Source organism: Protopterus annectens, chromosome 17.part0 (assembly GCF_019279795.1).
Source record: "Protopterus annectens isolate FY-2018-M chromosome 17.part0, PAN1.0, whole genome shotgun sequence".
NCBI classification, from domain to species: Eukaryota; Metazoa; Chordata; order Ceratodontiformes; family Protopteridae; genus Protopterus; species Protopterus annectens.
In genome coordinates, this window is record NC_056751.1 from 374,570,254 (window position 1) to 374,591,504 (window position 21,251).

A 21,251-nucleotide genomic window follows, 5' to 3' on the forward strand; every position below is an offset into this window, starting at 1 on the left:
TTGGCCTGGACTTCTGAGAAGTAGATGCCAAACCATAAGGGGCCCAGCACAGACCCCTGCAGTACTTCACTGGTGACTGGTCTACTGCTGGAGATGCTGGAGATGGAGTCACCAATTTTGACAGAGTATGTTCTGTTGGTGGAAGGTGTGAATTCAATAGTAGGAGTTCAGAGTGAATTTGCATATTATTCTCCAAGATACAAAAAGTGGGCTAGGCTAGATAGAATTTATCTCACGGGAACGTGCATGATTACTTAAAGGTCTTGAGACACACCCAATAACTATTTCAGATCATGCACCAATAATTAAAATAAAAATGCAAGGTAATGAATTAAAAATGAGATACTGGGGCTTTTTCACCTATCATCTGAAAAGGGAGGGATTTAAGGAATGGGTTTTGGAATTAATTCAAGAAATGTATGCTGAAAATACAACTTGAGAGTGGGATAAAATTAAAGTGGAGTTTATAACTATAGTGGAAATAAAGGAAATGGAGATATAGTTAAGAAGCACAAAAATATGTCCTTTTATTCCTATGTTGCAGTATTCCAGTTGTGGGATTTCCTGCCCTCAAGTGACTCGTGCGTCAGCTGCTATACAAAAGCTTCAGCTTGACTGTTGCAGCTGCATGGGACATCACACGTAGGGCCATAAACCAGGGGCCTTAAATGTGACATCTGTACGCACAATCCTCAGAACCTTTCAGCCGCAGATGACCTACACATCGTATGATCGCTCCTTAACATACGTCGCATCAGTAAAGCTAAGTAACCCGTTGGGTTTCGACTTTTTCTTGTTTTGCTAACTGTTATTGCCTAGGCTTGGTTTTGTAGCATTTAGCTGAGGTCAGGTAAAAAGGGAAAGTGCCATTGCAGGTGCATGATACCCCATAAAAGACGCTCATGATAGATGTATTTTTTGCTTAGGCCTGGAGCACGACCATTCTTCCTGCTCGATTTTGTCAGTCATTTGTGCCGAAATCCCTGCGCAGCCCTTTGGCCACCTTAAACCTTTACCTAGAAAATCAGCTCCTAAAACGGTTAGCTCTTAGAAAGGATCCCGCATCAGAGGCCGAACACGAACTTCCGTGAAAGAAGGCCAAGATTCGTAGGTCTTCCTTACCTGCCGCTCCACTTCCCAATGCCCCGCCAACTGGTGGTCTAGCAATTGAGCTATTGGCGGTTCCGTCGAATTCAACGATGACCCTTGAGGAAGCCGTTGCACAGTCGACAACCGGTACGTCCGCAGAGATTGCCCTGACTCCGACTACCCTCGATGTCAAGGGGGAACCAGATTCTGTGGTACCTCCATCCGGGATCCAGCCTTCGGAAATCTTGTCTTGTAAGTCGGATGCCAGGCTGGTCCCTACCTCCACCCCGGCCAAAAAGAAACAAAAAAAAACAACCATACCTTCTCTTCTCAAGAAACCTTTCCAGATTGGCAGGCTTTCACTTTCTCACTTAAGCAGGCCTTCATGTCCCTTAGGCCTACAGCCTCAGCCCCCTCTACTCTGCCTTTATTGAGCCCTAGACCTGCTTCTACCTCTTCCCTCCCACCCATGACCTCTCAGGTTAGGGAGGAAGAGCATGATTCTTCGTTTTCTTCCTCAGAGGACTCCATTTCTTGCACATCTCAGATTGCCTCTCCCCAGGAGTATTACTCCCCTGATGAAGAATCTGTAGAAGGATATTATCTTTGGTGAGACCATCACCAAGATGAACACTTACTTCAAATGGGATACTTCCCAAATGACTGACACCCAAAAGAGGTGCTTTTAGCTAGTTCAAGTGGAATCCCCCTCCCCCTCAGCAGTCCCTCTAGTTCTTCCTGCTTACTTGGATGCTATAATTCAGCCTCTAAGGCCCCAGAGTCCAGCCTCCGGCCCCCAAGTTCCCTGATCGCATCTATAAAGTGCCAGAGGAGCAAAAATTCTTAGTTAAACCTCCCTTGGCTGACCCAGCTGTTATTGCCACTGCTCCTGATACAGTCCAGGCTGCTGCCTTCCACCTCCCTCCTACCCACTGATAAAGATAGCAAATACATGGATAGGATGGAAAAGAAATGTTTACACATCCTCTACTTTGGCATTCAGAGACATAAATTATCAGATCCACATGACTAAATATGCTCTAGACTTAGTGTCTCCAGACCTCTTCCATGCTGGCCTCTATGCCTGACAGTCCCATTAAGCCTGGCATGGCCTCCAAACTGTCCTTGGCTCAGCAAGTAGGCATTCAATCAGATGCAGCTACAGTGTTGCAGAAGCATCGGCCTGCTCTGCAGCATCTGCTTCTGTCCTTAGGAAATACTGCTAGTTAAGACTGTAGAATCTACCTGAGGACTTCAAGTCCAAAGTCTTGGACACCCCCCTGGATCACAACTTCCTCTTTGGAAAACAATCTGCAGATCTCTTCAAAAATCTGCAGGGAAAAAACAATCTGCAGATCTCTTCAAAAATCTGCAGGGAAAAAACAATCTGCAGATCTCTTCAAAAATCTGCAGGGAAAAAAGTAAAGAATTACAGGACATCAAGCACCTGCTGGTGTCCCCCATTCCCAAATATTACAGGAACTACCCTGCTAAAACCAATTTTGTAAGGCACAATCCCCCTCAGCCAGCTGCGGCAAGAAGATCTTCTTCGTCCAGGCCTAATGTACCACCTCCTCAACTCAGAAAACCCTTTCAGGATAGAGGAGGTCCCAGTAATGCACGACTGCCTGGCCCACCTTCCACTCTATGCACACCTGCCGCACTGTCTCCCCCTTCGGCAAGCCATCACCACAGATCAGTGGGTCTTATCCATTATCCAAAAAGGATAAAAAAACACCCAGGAGTACCCCCCCCCCCCCAAAAAAAAAAAAATTAATTTCCTACCACAAGTATTTTCAGAACTTCTAAAGCTAGGCACAATAGAACCTGTCCCCTCAGCACATGTAGGAAAGGGATTCTACTCTCGTCTCTTCCTGGTGCCCAAAACAGATGGCCCCTGGGGACCCATTTTAGATCTCTCCTTTCTAAACCTACATCTTCAGGTACCCTCCTTCAAAATGCTGTAACTACCCACTCTTCTGCCTCTTATTCCACCCAGAGCCTTCAAGGCCACCCTAGACCTAAAAGAAGCCTACCTTCACATACCCATCAGGACTTCCCACAGACAATGTCTGCGTTTCTCTGGACCATCCCCTCATTTCCAGTTTACTGTCTTGACCTTTAGTTTATCCACTGCTTCTCGGGTCTTTACAAAGTGCCTAGCCTCAGCAATTGCCTTCTACAGAACGCAGGGAATCCAGATTTACCCCTTATCTAGACAACATCTTAATACTAGCAGAGTCCAAAGATAACCCCTCAAGGCATCTGCTCTTCACCCTGTCCCTTCTGCAAAATCTAGGGTTTACCATCAACCTCCCAAAGTCCTCCATGAGCCCAGGCCAGGACAAGATTTTCCTAGGCTGCAGAATCAGGACGGACAAAATGAAGGCCTTTCTCCCATAGGACAAGGTTCTATCCCTGACTGTCCACTTATAGGAAACCCTCCATTTCCAGAAGGTGACAGCAAGGCAATTCCTGCATCTCATGGGCTTAACCGTCCCCATGCTACTACTGGCCAGGATGCATATGCGCAAGCTACAGTGGTACCTCAAAAACATTTGGTCCCAACACCTACATCCCTTAGAACAGGAGATTCCGCTCCTTCCCTGTCTAAAGAAAGAAATCAGCTGGTGGATCCATCAAGTCCATCTAAACGCGGGACTCCCACTGCAACCACCCACCCCAACCCAAACAATGCATACAGATGCCTCAGATTCAAGTTGGGGTGCAACTCTGGCATCCTACAGGGTCCAGGAAAACTGGAACCCTTCTCTACAAAGCAAGCACATCAATATCAGGGAAGTGAAAGCTGTCCTCCTAGCCTTAAAGACCTTTATTCCCAATCTGGTCCCAGGGGTGCTCCGGATAGTGACCGACAACACCACAATTATGTGGTATCTCAACAAACAGGGAGGAACAATGGCCTACCAGCTATGCAGGCAGACCCTGCTGAAATGGGACCTAGCCTCTGGCCACAACCTGGTCCTGTAGGCGACCCATGTCCCCTCACAGGACAAACAAGCAGACCTGCTAAGCAGGACCTCCTCACCACAGCATGAATGGATGCTGGACAGGGGTCTTCCTAGACATAGTCCGCCGGTGGGGTACTCCACAAATAAACCTGTTTGCCTCCCCCCCCCCAGAACAGGCAACACATACAGTCACTCATACCTACAGTGTTTTAGAGCATTTGGGGCTTATGGTTAAACTTGATACTGAGAAATATGTACTTTTTAATAAAGACATCTAGAATATAATTAATTCTGTTTTCTTTAGATATCATGAAATGTAATGGCAAATTTCTCTTTTACAGCATGCATATTTATTTTTTAATTGGAAACAGTTTTCCAAATGGCAGGCTACTAATTAATTATTTAGCCACACTGGAGCAAACGTTCTTGTGGACCACTTCGCCATATCTCGGGTAACTTATTTCATTCTTTGTCCACCCAAGAGACTGAACCCTCCCAATTTTCTAGGACAACTGTTCAGATTGCTGCATCTTAGAGAAATGACTGAAATGTAGTTCTATTTTTTTAACCTGAAATCCTGTCTATACTGACCATGGAAAATGTCTTTAGTGAATGTATTTTCAGGCTTGTATGATCAGTAAAGTGCTGTTTGTCAACTAAACCTTCAGGAAACTGCTTAAAAGACATTTCTTTTGTGTCTCCCTGGAAGGGTTACAATAAAGGTATCGATCAGGTGGCTTATTCAGAATGCTTTTAGTTCCCTTCTTGTGGAGTGATAACAGTGAGAGCACCTAAGACCATGGGATTTGTGTTAGATCTGTATTTTGCAGAGCATGGTATACTAAATGTCTGCAAAATGTTAGAGAAAGTGTTTTACTTGCCATTTAGAAATGTTTAGTATTAGCAATTGAAGACTTTGAATCTTTGTCCTACAGGCCCAGTAGCATATAAATTTGCTTATCCACAGTCCTTTTATTTTCTTTCTTATGAACATGTAATATGGCACTTAAAATTAAGCTTGTACTTAAAAAAAAAAAAAAAAAATTTAAAAATACATAGTTATCAGGTTTATGTGTTAAAAACAATCTGCTTTTTCTTTGTTTCCTTATAACTTTGAATTTATTTTATTTAAAATTTGTTTACTGGAGTAGAGTACTGATCACAGATTGCCAATTACAGTATCCGTCTAGGAATATAATAAAAGGCAAATTTGCATTTAGTGAGATATAGTAAGAGTATAATGAAAGTATTCCTCCGAAATATACCATTGTCAGCTAACAAAATATCGAATATATACGATTGTTAATATACATTATTTAGAATAAATAAAGACAAATCACATTTAGAAAGTGAGGGGTCTCTGATCACAGCTGTTTAAGAATGATAGGATAGTTGAGTGCTGTAAATAGTAACATTTGTGAGTAGTTGGAAGGATGAGCTATGTTAAAAGCAAACTTTTGTCCGTGAGAAGTATAGATTGGTACAATAGAGACTGTACTGTGTGAGGCACAGTAAGAGCTATATTAGTAGGATAAAGAGTTATAAAGCTCAGGTTTGGTGATTTGTTTGGTAAGAGGCATTGAGGTGGCTGATGTGCAGAGTCCTAAATTTAGGGTAAGATGATGTTTCTTGTCTGTGGGGTAATGCATACTTTCCAATAATTTTGGACCTAGTATATAGATGCATTGATGAATACAATAGAGTTCAGTTTTGGGGGGAGGGGTTGTTGTGTGGTGGGAGAGCAGTTTCTGAGGCTTAAGAAGGCTGTCTAGTTTAACTGATAGGGAAGAGAGAGGGACTGGTTGGCCAGGAGTTTGAAGAGTTGGGATCCTAGGAGAAGGTCAGCTCTTTGTTGAACAGTGAAACGTTCCATTTGTTTAGTGTTTTAAAGTGCTGCCCATTGTGATGGGACTGCATTATGCATCTTCATGTTTTATTTATTTGTGTGGAGTTTTTTGTTATAGTGGCTATGAGGTGAAGGCTATATTCAAGTTGAGAGAGTAGAATGCCTTTGCTTTTGACTTGTTCTTGAGGTTTTAGTAAGAATAGGAAATAACTTTATTGTCTTAAAATAAAAGGGAACTAACTTTTTTTCCTTGTGTAGTCAAGGTGGAGGAAGAATTTGTGGGGGTGTTGCACCAAATGCAGAGGTATTTAAAAGATAGTGTTTTCTTTGGAGATGGCATTATGGTTATAAATATGAGTTTTGAGGGGGGGGGGTGTCTTAACTTTGTTTAGTGCCAAAAATCGTTGTTTTGGTTTTGCTGGGGTTGAGGAGGATTTTATTGTATATCTAGTATATTAACACCAGGAAATCTGTTTGCAAGTAGGAAGAGGAGATGAGACATCGTGGGGAAGATTGTAAAGGTAGATAATAGTAGAGAAGCAAGTTTTGAATCTTGTTACTCCTTTTTGAAGGCTGAGTGATTGGAAGTACGAATTATAAAGGAGAAATGGCGATTATTAGTAAGGCAGTTTTGAAACTTTGATATCAGGACTTATGCCTATTTCTAGTAGGTAATGGAGGAGGATGTTGTGGACAATGAGGTTGAAGGCTTTTGTAAGGTCAATAAAAATAGTCCATTGGACTTGCCTTTGGCCGTAGCTAGCATTGTTTCATCAATTACGGTCCATAGAGAGCTGTATGTATGCTCTGAGTGGACCACAAACCCTGTTTATGGGAGAGGTGGTTGTAAGTAGAAATGTATTGGGTGAGTTTAAGTTTATTTTTTTTGTAACACCTTTATTAAGTTCATATATTTTGAACATCGGCACACGGTACAGTTAGAGAAAGAGTGCAAACCATTGTAAGAATTTTCATTAGTTTTCTGCATTGTACACATTATCTTTTTTAGTAATCATCATTCCCACCAGCATTTCATAAACTGCTCAAGTCCTGTCATCCCTTAATTTTCACTTCTCCTTCTGAACATTATTCTGCACATATTCTCACAGATTTAATTTCATTTATATGTAATTTTCTCCTTCCCTTTTCTAAAGATCCCACATCCAGTTCTTTAACATACAGGAACTTCATGCAAGCCTGTCTTTATATTCCCCTGACATAGTCCTTCTGACAGAAACCTGGCTCAAACCGGATATCCTTGGTAATGAAATTCTTCCCCTGGCTATAGCATTATCAGGCAAGATAGGAAAACAAAAAGGGATGGCAGTATAGCCCTGCTCTTCAAAAAACATCTTACATTAGAGAGGGTTAACCTTAACCCCCTCGCATATCTCCAACTTTGAAATACTCTTGGCTAAAATAAAACTCAACCAAAATAAAAATGTCAGCATCATAGGTACCTATATTTTTCCTGGCAACAACATAGACAAACTTGAAACCATCCTACAATCATCGTCAAATAACCTCCCACAAGAGACCATTATACTAGGGGACTTTAATATTAACTGGTACTCCTGCAACTCTGACCACCCTAACACCCATATCAACCTCTACAGCTTTACCCAATAAATTCAGACCACAACAAGGTTTGATAAAACTACTAAAAAGGAAACTATCCTTGACTGGATTCTCACCAACTACTTCACACTTTCCTGTAGTTCTGGTACCCTCCCTGATTCACTCAGTGACCACCTCCCAACATACATTATACATCATCAGGCAAATCCTACAAAGAAGCCCATCTACTTACCAAATTCTCAACACCAAAAATGTCAGGCCTCAAGATTTCATAACATCCCTTAAGCTCTGCATCTGGAAACCTCTCAAAACCTTATCCCTGGACAAGTGCGGTCGACTACTTTATCACCACATTTTTAAATATCTTAAATAACATGTCTCAGATCAGGACAATACTAGCAAAATCTAATTACTCTTCTTAGTTCTCTAAACAGACAAAATCACTCCTAAAAGAAGGGGATAAAGCGTGGCACAAATGAACCCACAAAAAAAAATCTATAGTTACTCACCAGAAGTATCTCTAACTAAAAAACCAAGCCAAAACCCAAATAAGACTTGATAAGAAGAATTACTGTACTAGCTTACAAGCTAAATACCAAAATAGTCCTCAAAAATTCTGGACCACTTCAAATAAAATACTACAACCAGGTCAAACTAAGACTCCTCAACCAACAGCAAGTAATCACCTAGAATGTTTTGCTGTCTAGTTTAATAAATACTTCATTGACTCCATTAAAATCCTTACCAACCAAAACATCCCATCATTGCCCATCAACCTAACCTCTCTACTAGATAACACATTCTCCTTAAAACCAGTCCCAACACACAACATAGACAAATACTTGCTCAGGTTAAAACCCACAAACCCTAGCAGCTGACAACCTACCCTCATCATACTTAAAAATAGCAGCTGAAGCCATCTCCTATCCAGTTTCCCTACTAATTAACCATTCCATATCCGAGCAACGCATCCCCACTCTCTGGAAAATTACTTGCATCTTACCCCTACACAAAGGTGGTCCTCCACCGACTTCTCTATCGGCCCATAGCAATCCTATCCCCTCTATCAAAAATCTTTGAAAGGTGTGTTCACACTCAAATACTTAACCATCTCCTAGACAATGAATTACTTACAAATACTCGGCATGGTTTTCGCCCCTACCATAGTACTGCCACAGTCCTTAGTAGCTTCACTAACCCCATCATTCAGATTAGAAATAAAGGTGACCTAGTATCAGCAATCTGTTCAGACTTATCAAAAGCCTTTGATACAGTGTCTCATAAACTGCTGACTGCCTTGTCCAAAATTAACCAAAGCTACTCCACTCTAGCCTGGTTTCAAAACTACCACATAGATCGGCAGCAAGCGGTACAGTGGAACAAAGCTCTTTCTCCCTTACTACCAGTGACTATGGGCATGCCTCAAGGGTCTATTCTCAGCCCCCTCCTTTTTAACCTGTTTACAAATCTCCATAATGCTACAACTCTAGCCACCCTTATACAGTATGCAGACGATTCCACTGTCATTTGTTCTGCCCCAACTCTACCTGAACTACAGAACTTAACCCAAACATCCTCCCATGCTATTGAATCATGATTGGCAGATGCCCAATTAATCTTGAACCCAAATAAAACTAAACTCATGCGCTTTCACTCCACTAAATTCAAAACCCAATCCACTTACTTCAACATCACATCCAGTAATAAGACTTTGATTGAACCAGTACCATCCACCCAAATTCTCAGTGTTGTTATTGATCAAAATCTGAAGTTCGACTTGCACATTGCCCAGACTGTAAAAAAAGTACACAAGAAAATAGGTACCTTATACAAATGCAAAAACTACCTAACCACAAACTCCAGAACAACCACAGCCAGAACTCATCTTCTGTCAACTTTACTATACGCCTCACCCATCCTTACCAACCTCTCTGAATCAGACTTAAGCAAGCTAGATGCCTGCTATAATAAGATAGCTAAATTTGCCACTAGCTGTCCTAGAACCCATCATTGTAAGGCTGTAAGACAGCTATCTTGGTAGACCTACCCCACCAACTCATTATCGCACAACTCTCTACTGCCCACCAAATGTACTATAAACCCGATAAAACACAAGCTGTACAAGGCCTCCCCAATCCCCATATAAGTACCCTTCCCTAAGATCCTCTAATAAAGCTGTAATTGAAGTAACCAGGAGTAAAAATAGCTCAGGTGACTCTCTATACTCCTACTACATTGCTAAAGTGTGGAATGTCGTACCACTTGAAATTAGAACTATAACTAGCTTAAAAAACTTCACTCATCACATTAAAGCCCACCTCACCAATTCCTGGCCTTGTACATGTACTGGGCATGGGTAGCCCAAACCATGGAACTAGCTGATTTTAAATTTTAAAATTTTAATTGCATATGTAATGAGCATTGAACTTAAGCCATATGACTACCTTATGTTTTTTTTTTCTTTCTCATTGTTAATATCTGCCAGATTTTAAGTCTTCAGTTTGCTATGCTACCTGTTTATAAGACTAAGTATCGTAGTCGCACTCTTATTGTATACAATGTCACTAGCTGCTCCTACTATAATAACTGTCTTCTAGAGGCATTGTTATACAAGATTATTGGTCTTGTCTCCCACTTGACCAAGTTATTCTGTTCTAGTCTTTTTACCGTTATTAATGTGTGTTACTATTTATTTCTTTTTGTATTATACAATTTTCTTGCTGCTAACAAAATAGTTTACCAACAATGGTGCTTTTCTCCCCGGGTCTCTGCTGAAAAAGGGTTTATGCCCAGTCGGGCTCTCCTGGTAAACAAATGTAAAATAAATAATAAAAATAATTTACCTCCTTTACAATATTCAGGACTTCAATTATGGTTAATTAAGGTTTTAATGTCAATGTACTAGTAATTGCTTTTTTGATAGTATGCCCTTAGGTTTAATGTTACTGGCTATGCCTAGGTAATTCAGATGTTATACAATAGTTTAAGAGTGTAATTTCTTTAAGTACAGGTATTTTCTTTCAGATTTCTGACAAAGTACAATATAGAGATCTGAAGAATCTGTCAAGTTGTTGTGTGTCCTCCCCTGCCAAAAAAAGGTGTGTAATTGCCTGTTTATCCCACCACACCTCCAGCAATTGGTGTCTGCCTGAGGAAGAATTCTCTGAAGTCTGCTTGTGGTATAAAGTTGCATATTGAAATACTTTTCATGCACAAATCATAAACCTTCGCAACTTTGCATACTTGAGAGCCATACAGATGTCTTCCCACTGTTCTTTTGTAAACTGCCTTTTGATTTTCTTCCTAATCTATTCTTGCAGTTATCATACAGAATTTCTTACAATTATGCATTATTTTATATGTCCTATTCTCCATTATTCCTTTTTCTGTCTCAACTGAACACTCAAAGGTTGCCTTTCATTTACTACCCCCTTATTTTCTCTCTATGTGTACTGTATTATCCGTTTGTGCTAGGTTAGTCCATTTCTGACATTGCAGGTCATAGTTCCACTTGGCCTCATCCCAGGGGACAGCTGGTCTCATGGGCTTCTGAGGAGATCTGCTTTGTCAGTTCCCTTTCAGGTTCTACATTTTCTGTTGCTCCACCAGAACGTGTCTCCAGAAAACAGGCATGCAGATTGTTGCACTTAGACTGTTCCCCTGGGCCTTTTACTAAAGGCAGTGACTTAGAGGAATGGTAGGGTTCCCCTTGGTCCTTCTCTGAAGACGTGTCCTTCAGTGATATTTTTTAATTAATGAACCAGAGAAGGGGTTGGTCATCCCAAGACCCTTCACCGAATGAGTCGGTGATCTTGCAAGCCTTTTGTTCTGGACCAAGACCGTCCTGGGTGGTATCGCCTGTTGACCTTCTTATTAGCCTTATGGCTGAACAGTTATGGAAGGACTCTGATGTGGTGGAGCCAATCCCAAAAGAAACTGTTCACTTTTTGGCTGTTCCTAGGGATAGGAAACACTGGAGTAAGGGTCCATTAGTAGATGTTATGGTGGTAGCAGCAGCTATCAGGAGAAAGTTCATCCCTTCATCTTCCTAACAGAGAATCAAGGGCAATGGACAGGTTTGAGAAGCGTGCCTCTGCGTCGGTGTCCTTTGTCCTTAGATTGCTGAATTATTTGACTTATTTAACCAGATTACAGAGAGACTTAACCAAAGAAGTCACCAAGTTTCTCTCAGGGGTATTGCCTGTAAATGTACTGAAAACAGTGGACTCCCAGCTTTGCACCCTGCAATCCTCCTCACATTTTGCTGTGTGTTTACTCTCTAATGCAGTTGATGGCACAGCCAGGGCAGCAGACACCAACATAATCATGGGCTACCATGTCTGGATGCATCTTTGTGACTTTGCAGAAAGCTTTAAGTTGTCCCTTGTAAATGTTCCTTATGATGGTTCAACCATGTTTGTACCTAAAGTAAAAAAACACTCTCACCAGGAGGCAACATGATGTTAAGACTTTATTTGCAGTGGGAGTTTGCTTCTCTGCCTCACAAAGATTTATTTGTTGGAACTAAAGACCAGGGAAGAAGACGTGGTTCTGAAAATCGCAGAATTTCTTCCATAACCTCCAAGGTGATAAGACTTTCCTATGGCAGAAAGAGAGGAAATGCTAACAGACAATGCCCTAGAGACAGAGGCAGACTGAATAACCAAGGCCTTTGCAGTCCTTTTACAGAGTAAGCTTTTCAGCGCTCCTGAACAGTTGCCTGACTGCTGCACTCTGGAGTAAGTCAGGGGGCACCTATCTGTGTCATTTAACCTGCCACAGAGTAACGACAGATTCCTAGGTGCTAAAGATATATCCAGAGGCTGTTCAATTCCTTTTTCCCTTACACCTCTGAAAAAGAAGACCGTCTCTGACATTCCACCCATTCATGGGGACTTAGCAGCTGCAGAAATTTCAAATCTGCTAGAAAAGTAATCCAGCTTGTCCCCCATGACCAGTTAGACTTTGGGAGTCTATTCCAGATTCTTTTTAGTACCAAAGAAAATGGGGGACCTCAGACCCATTTTAATCTGTCATCTAAACCAGTTTATGAAACCGACAAAATTCTGAATGGTCACAGTTCAGTCCATTTTACTTGTACTGAAGGAGGAGGATTGGATGTGCTTCACAGCTCTCCGTGATGCCTACTATCCCATCAAAATAGCAAAGCAGTCAAGGAGATTTCTCCTGTTCTGGGTGGAAGCCAATCACTACCGATTTTGAGCACTTTATTTGATTTCACCACAGCCCCCAGGGTTTTCATCAATATCATGACAGTGGTGCATAGCATCTGCGTCTGCTGGAGATCCATGTTTTCCTGTATCTTGACGGCTGGCTCTTCGTTGCTACTTCCAAGCATCTACTGCTGTCACCTGGACTAGGTACTCCATTTATTACTGGACTTAGTCGACATTTTGGTAGACTTGCAGTTATTCCTAACTCTATTAACACAGAATGTAGAGTTTATAGGATGCCACAGTTACCAACCTGCAAATAGTCAGTCTTCCCCAGCCCAGAGTTCTGTCACTTTGTCTCAAAGTATTACAAATACTTCATCAGCCATCACCACCAGCGAGGTTAGTTCTACATCTTTAGGCCACATGGTGACCACACTTCTAATGGTCACTTTAGGCTTATACTGCATGAGAGTACTGCAGTAGACTAGCAGTGCAGTGGTCTCACTCCATTAACGTTTTACATACAAATGTCCAAATTAATCAGGTCTATAAGCAACACAGTGCTTGATGGGTAACATCCCCAACTATAATCGAGGGATCACCCTCTCCAGTTGGAACCGCCAATTGCAACAGTGACCATGGGTGCCTCCCTTCTAAGGTGAGGTGGGGGTGAGGCACTTCTTAGGGAGAATGGTTCAAGGTATTTGCTCGTCACTTTAGGTCAATCTTCACATCAGTGTCTTAGAGTTGATTGCAATCATCCTATTGTTGCAGGCATTTGAGGATCTCCACCTTAGTGGTGTGATTTTCATACAGACTGACAACATAGCGGTATTGTAGTACATCAGCAAGTAAGGGGGAGCATGTTTTTATCCTCTGTGTTAAGAGGCCATGAAATTCTGGCACTGGATGATGTCTTCACAAAGCTTTCTGATAGTAACGCACATCCCGGGGGTTGTCCAGTGTACTTGCAGACAAATTGAGCCGAATGGTACTAATGCCTCATAAGTGGTTCCTCAATCCTACAATAATAGGTTCATAGGTTCATAGGTTCATAGGTTCATACTAGGCTATCTGCCCGAGGGCATTTACAAGCCTAGCCCATCGTTTTGTGGCTTACGCCACCCCTTAAGTATGGGGAACTATACCCATTATTTTGCTGTGCCTCTGTCGAGCAGTGACACTGAGGTAATCCCTGGGGTATATTTGCGATCTCCCATCCATTGGTCAAGATTTCTCTTGAACAAGGCCAGCGAGGTGCTCTGCCTCACATATACCGGGATTTTGTTCCACAGCATAGGGAGTCTTTGGTGATGAATCTATCCTCCAGCACGTCCTATTACGAGGTTTAAGTCTCCTGCCCTTGTGGCTCTGGTGGATCTAGATTTTTTGAGGTGAAGCATATTCATCAAATCTGGGTTTGACATGGCCTTGTATGTTAGGCAAAGGTCACCTCTGAGCAAGCGGTAAGCGACTGAATAGAGCTGGAGTTCTTTCAGTCGGGCAGCATAGGACAGATTTTCGAGACCCTTTATCCTTTTGGTGAGGAACTTTTGTGGTCTCTCCAGCTGCTGCAAGTGTCGGGTCAGATACATTCCGAATTGGGCATTGTACTCAATCATTGGTCTGATGAGTGATGAGTAAAGGGAGACCATGACCTCCCTTGATAATATTTTTATTATTCAGTTGCTGGGTCCAACCTTGCTGCAACTTTTTTGCATCCTATCTAAAAAAAAGTGAAGCAAGTATTTTGCTATGATCCCTTCACAGCAACAGTAACTGAGGGATGGGCTGGTTCACACTTGGCCCCTGGGACTCCTGTATGCCTTTTCCCCTTTGCCCCACTGAGCAAATTCATACAGAAAGCAAGACCGTGCAAGGCCAAGGTAATCCTCATTTGCCAGTTTTCGGCCCTGACAGACATTGTTCACCTGCCTATGACTTGCTGTTGTACATCCACCTTGGATATTGGATCATTATCCAAACCTACTAACTCATCCATCTGGACTGCCTTCTCTGGATCAGAAGTCCATGATGTTAACCACATGGTTGCTCCAATTTTAAGCATAACCAGAGACACCAGGCTTTCCTCTACAGTAGTTAATATGCTTTGTTTCTCATAAACAGTCCACTAGAAAAATTTTCCAGAATAAATGGAGATTCTCAATTTGGGCTTACTCTAATGGTCTAGACCCTTTCTCAGCACCCATTCCATTGATACTAGAATTTTTCTCTGATCTTTGATAAAGGTTCCAGTTTTGCCACCATCAGGATGTTGTTGGAAGCAATTTTTACTTTTCATGCTGGACATAAAGGCATTACAATATCTTTAAGCTTTCCTGAAGTGTACCTTTTACTAAGACTTCCTGTTAGAGACTTAGCTCCTCCTTGGGACATCACCATTATGCTACATTCTCTATCATAGGCTCCATTTGAACATTACTTGGAAAACAAGTCTGTCTAATGGCAGTGACATCAGCACGAAGAATCTGAGTTACAGGCTTTTTCATGTAAGCCTCTGTGTCTGGTATTTCACACAAATAGAGTTTCCCTTGGAACTAACATGTCCTGTATTCCTAACGTGGCATCAGAAGTTAATTTAAATTTATGAACTTGCCTCTGTTTTTTCTCATGTATTCATACAAAGGTGAATATTTGCTGTATATGTTATATGTCCACAGGCAGATTCTGTATTCACTGAACAAAGCAATTCAAAAAAGACTATCAATTGTGCATTTAATTTTCTAAATTAAAGTTGGGGAAGACTGTTATTAAGGTTACTTTGTCCAGATGGCTGTCAAGTTGCATCTCTTTTGTCTATAGCAGAAATTGCCCTTATCTGTTAAACCAAAAGCTCACTCAATTAAAGCAGTTTATACTTCATTAGCTTTTAATAGAGAGAACTATCTATTTGTGACATTTGTTCTGCAGCCACTTTGTCTAAGGTCCACACCATTGTGTCTCACTATAAGCTGGGCACTCGAACCAGATCACGTTCCTTATTTGGTTCCACCATACTCAGAAATGTCCTTCCTTGATACCACCCTGTTTCACAGCTTGAGCTTCTGTTACATATGTTTGAAAAGGATGCAAATAGACAATATTGGATACGAAAGTGATGTACTCGCCATAACCTTGGATCCCTGTTGTCCCATTTTCATTCAGTTCAAACTCCATCCCTCCTGTCTGCTTCCAGTGGTTACCTATGGCTTTGAGTTGATTGGATGTGTGACGACCCTCCACCATACCAGTAATCAGGGAGCCTCAATCCTCACCACTTGCAACAGTGAGGATGACAAGTACACACAGAGTATTTTCAGGTGTAGCTCTCTGCATCAAGTGCAATTTCCCTTAAGAGTACACAGAGACTACAGTCAGTCTGGGGCTGGTTTCTCCCTCTTTCTCCCAATCCCCAATACGTCCTCCCACTCGCACATATAGTTGAGAACTAAGCTGAGTGGCCAAGACAATACCTACAGCACCTCCTCTGTCCAACCAGTGCTTCGTGTCCCTGCCCAAGTAGCTGACACACTCTCTTTGAGGTTTGATTTACACACACACACACACACACACACACACACACACACACACACACACACACACACACACACACCTGGGAAAGGCTGGCACAGGTTTACTAGCTATGCCCCATTTTGCCCAAACTATAAGGTATTTATCGCTGCCACCAGCCAACAAACGGTATCCAATCTTACTGTGTAATATTAATATTAATACAAATGGTAGTTTAATCAAGAGCAAGGCTATCAGGAGTGGCCCACACAGTGTCATGAAATAAATATGCAAGTACTTTCAAAACTTAAATATCTCTAGACAGATCATCCCCAATTAAAGGTTTAAATATATGTAATAATAAAAGAACAAGACAATGCTAAGTATATATTCACAGTGCCATTAGAGTTCAAAACCAGAGGAAATGTTTAAAACAACATTGCAGGACAGTCTCAAAGAAATATATCTACTTTAAGCCTCACTGTATTCCTGACTATAGCTAAGAGATTATACTGTTCCCTAGTAACTTAATTCATCAGAGCAAGGCAGATGTGCGGTGAATGGATCTTGTCAGGTCCAAGACAGAATAGAGAATGCACTGTTTCTCTCCGAGTGTTCTCAATTAATATCGCAAATATTACTGCTGGAATAGCTTACAGAATGAAATAATTTATTGTCATCTGACTCTATCCAAGGTGAACCCCCCCCCCCACACACACACACACACTGCTGGAAGCTGGCAGTATTTAGCATCTATCTGTGAAAATACGTAGACCTCAGATCTTTGGCAGATTCTGGAAGTCATGAAACAATGGTGCATTCCTTCATACTTTGAGGTAGTAATTAGTTCACTCTGAAGGCAACACAGAAAGCTTCTCAGCACAGACTCTGTGTCTGTAGCTGCAATGAAAACTGAAACATATCTTTTATTGCATAGCCATAAAGTAATTTAATTATTTTAAACCATTACAATAGTGCATGTACATTTCTGTTCTATTCCAGTAGGGTACACTGTGGTTACATTTCAAACAGCACTTTGCAAAAACCTTTTCAACATACACTTCTGCACCAGCAGTTTGGCACACACGACATACAGTTCTAATACATTTGTAACACAAGCATCTTATATAAATCATGTTGATATTCACAAATTACATATAATTATTTACAAGATTCCAGATAGCTGTACAGGCAGTATCATCTTTGTCATACCCCCCCCCCCCCCCGAAGACTCAAGATAGTTTTTCATGTGACCCTTGAGAAACTTTGCTTGAGAGGGATGAGCCTATCTTGGGGATACATTACTTCATACCATGTCTTGAGATCCCAGCTGCCTTTTCATTTCTGACTCCATTACAGTGCCGCACTGTCATATCATGTGCCTGCAACCCTAGGCGCAACCATAGTAATTTGGGATTTTGCTGGCTGGCTCCCTGTAGCTATAGATCCCCCTCAGACAACTCCTGCTTTCTACTGCATATACTTAGCACCAGGGCTTCCCTATCATGGTAAGGTTTCATGGTGTTAACATGGTACACTTTTTGCCCCTGTCTCCTGTGTAGCAGTTCTACCATGTAGTTAACAGCCCTGACTTTCCTAACCACTTTGAAGGGTCTCTCTCAAGCTGCCTGAAGCTTGTTGTGTCTGACAGGAATGAGAACCATAACCTGCTGCCCCACAGCATACTCTTTAGCTTAAACATTCCTGTCATACCAGACCTTCTTCTGCTGTTAGGCTTCTGCCAGGTTCTCCTGTGCCAAGCCCATGAGTTCCCTGAACCTTGTCCTGAGGTTTAGGACATATGCCACAAAAGATTCCTGTTGGTATTCATACTCACCCTACCACTCATCACGAATGAGATCTAGAGATCCACTCACCTATGCCCATACAGCAACTCAAAGCATGAAAAACCTGTGGATTCCTGAAGCACCTCTCTGTCAGCAAACAGATGGGGCAGATATTTCTCCCACTCCCTCTTAAACTGGTCTGCAAGTGCCAGTAGCATGGTCTTTGGTGTAGTTTAACCTCTGCACCAGACCATTAGTCTGGGGATGGTAGGGGGTGGTCTTTAGGTGCTTCACCCCACAGTGCTTCCACAGGCAAGCCAGCAGGTCTGACATGAAATTGACAACTCTGTCAGTCAGTATTTCTTTTGGAAACCTACCCTGCTGAAAATCTCAAACAAAGTATTTGTCACCTTTTCTGCCTCGATGGAGGACAGAGCCACCACCTCAGGGTATCTGGTAGCATAATCTACTACTACTAGGATATACTTCTTCCCTGTAGATCTTGGGGTACTTGGCAGCCCCACAGTACCCATAGTTACCTATGGAAATGGCTCCTCAATCACAGACAAAGGCTTCAAAGGGGCCTTGACCTTGTCTCTTGCCTTGCCTACATTTTGGCCTGCTCACAGGTCCTGTAGTACCCTATTACATCCCTGGAAATCCCAGACCAATAAAGGTTTTGCATAATTTGTCTCTCTGTACACTTTAGGGCCGTATGACCTGCAAAGGGAATGTCATGGGCTATGGCTAGAAGTGCCAGACAGTAGGCTATGGGCACTACCAACTGCTGTATTCTGTCGCCCTCTAGCCCTCCCTCATGGGTCCACTCTCTATACAGTAACCCTTTGTCCCAATATACAGATTCCCCTTTTCCATGACAATCAGGTGCCTCCCTGGCTACCTCCCTCAAGTCTTGTAATGTAGGATCTGACAGCTGAGCCTGTCTCAACTCTCTGTGTAACCCTTCCCAGCTCCCCTTCCATAGGAATTCTAATATCCTCTGATAGCAGTGCCTCACATTCAGCCTGGATACTACTACTCACCTCTGTCCTTGCAGTCCCTTTGTCCATGGGAACATCAGTACCCACAAGTAGCTGTGGCTCATCTTCAGTCTCAGTGCTACAAAGTAGCTCCCTTCCCTGAAGTAGCCACCTCACCAGTCCTGGCTTCGTGTGCAGTCTGTCTTGGTCCTCCTAGGCTACCAGGTCCACATGCTTGTCTCCAAGCTTGACTGCATGTAACTGCATGCAGCCAAGGTACTGCATTATCAAAATCTACAGAGATATCCTCAAATACACCTACTTGCTTGCTTCCTTTTCCACTCTTCCAGTCAAGGTGAACCCTAGCCAAAGCTGTTTGGAATGGGTTCCCTCCTGAGGCTCTGATTGGAGTAGACTGCCCAAGCAAGTAGTTCTCCTCTGTAACCATTGCAGGCTTAAAAATGGTTAGGTCAGAGGCTGTATCTCCCTCAGCAGTGGCCTGTTTCCCATCTACTAAACTAGGAGATAACCTCTTGTGGTAGTTTGGTACCCTTGTTGTCTCCAGACAACTTACTGGTGGCATTCTGTCATTTCCACTTGCTGGCTTTCCCACTTTTGATGTTCTACGTGTTTTACTGTTGCAGCCATTACATTTGGGTAATCTGCTGGCAGGTTGCCCTCAGTCAGCCTGATTAACAAAGTCTTGGGTCCTGTGTCGGTTGCTGTCCCTTCTTCCATGACGTCAGGTCGTCAGGGGTATAAAACATGCAGCTGACACCATTACATCAGTCTTTCTTGCCGTGTGGTGCCCGAAGCAGAAGCAGTTCGCAAGTGTCGGTCGGCTGACTCCAGAAATTTTTGTTTTCGAGTTTCAGAACCAAATTCTTCAACTTAAAGCTAAGTACCCCGTTGGGGAAACTTTTGCTTGATCCTTACCGATGTCAGTAAAAGTTAATGATTGCATTACTTGTGGAAATATAGGCATAAGTAGAAAAAATGGAGAACGGAGAGACCACAGCATAAAACCAACGATTTATTCAAATCCAAAAATTCAACAGGTACCAACAGTAAGTGCTTTCACATCCAACTTGATGCTTCTTCAGACTTCATTCAAACAAAACATTCACTACATTTAAATACATCATCAATTAGATGAAATAACCAATTTCTGATCTTAAAGGTAAAATCCTTTAAAACATAATAAATTTACAAGACATACATCTATACGAGCATAAATATGAAAATATATAAATCTATTAAAAGTTACTTAAGCCTTCTAGCAGCAAGTAAAGGTTTTATAGAAGCCCGCTCATTAATACCAGGGCACTTATCGGCCTGTAGCTTAACTATTCAATACAGTTCTTTTTGTTCAGTAACATTTTTCTTGTCTCCTAACCTTAAGCCACATTCTACCCTACAAATAACTAAAAATTGAAAGGTATGTGTTCTGTTGACCCTTATATGTTTAGCTAATGCACTTCTTTCGATATCATTGCGGATTGCCAAAAGATGTTCCCTAGCTCTATCATGAAGTGACCTATTCGTCATACCTACATAAAATGATGAGCAGTCATTACAAACTGCTAAATATATCAAATCATGAGTGGTGCATGTGGCCTTAACTTTAAATTCATATCTAATGCCAGTAATGGGGTGTATGAAAGTATTGTCCATGCTCAGAACTTTACATATACTACACTTGCCACAAGATACTAAGTATGGTTGAACTACTAGCTTATCCTGCAGATGTTGCTTATTCGTGCTGCACAACAATCTCTTTAAATTCTTTTTATTCTTATATATAAAATGTGGTTCATCTCCCACAAATTCTTTAATATGTGCATCAGGTTCCAGAATGGACCAATTCAGTTTCACAACATCCCTTATTACATCAATATTGCTAGAGTATTGAAGACTTAAAGATGTCCTATTCAAATTATATTTACCTTTTTTATTATTATTACTAACAATTCTAGTTTCCAAGTTAATATCACTCATGTATGGTTTGGCTTTTGACCTTCTTAAATTTTTAACATATCCAAGGTTATAATCAATTTCTTTCAACTTATATTTACGTTCAACCTACTCACCCCTAAAGGTGTCCAGGTCATTCATAAAAGTTCTGTCATTAGTATTTAACCTGGATATCCTCATCCCTTGTCCCTTTATTATATTTCTATACACGTGTGCAGGATGCATGCTATCTCGAGATAAGATGCTATTTCTTCGACATGTTTTTCTATACAAAGTAGTAGAAAAAAACACCATCGTCGTCTTTCATAATGGTAACATCTAGAAAGTCTATCATTGTT

At 41.7% G+C, this 21,251-nt stretch overlaps 1 protein-coding gene across 1 annotated transcript in view; it reads left to right on the forward strand.

Annotated features, from left to right (window-relative positions):
• The window catches only part of PTDSS2 (phosphatidylserine synthase 2), a 1,400,831-nt gene that overhangs the window by 548,450 nt on the left and 831,130 nt on the right, over window positions 1-21,251 (forward strand). The window lies entirely within an intron of this gene.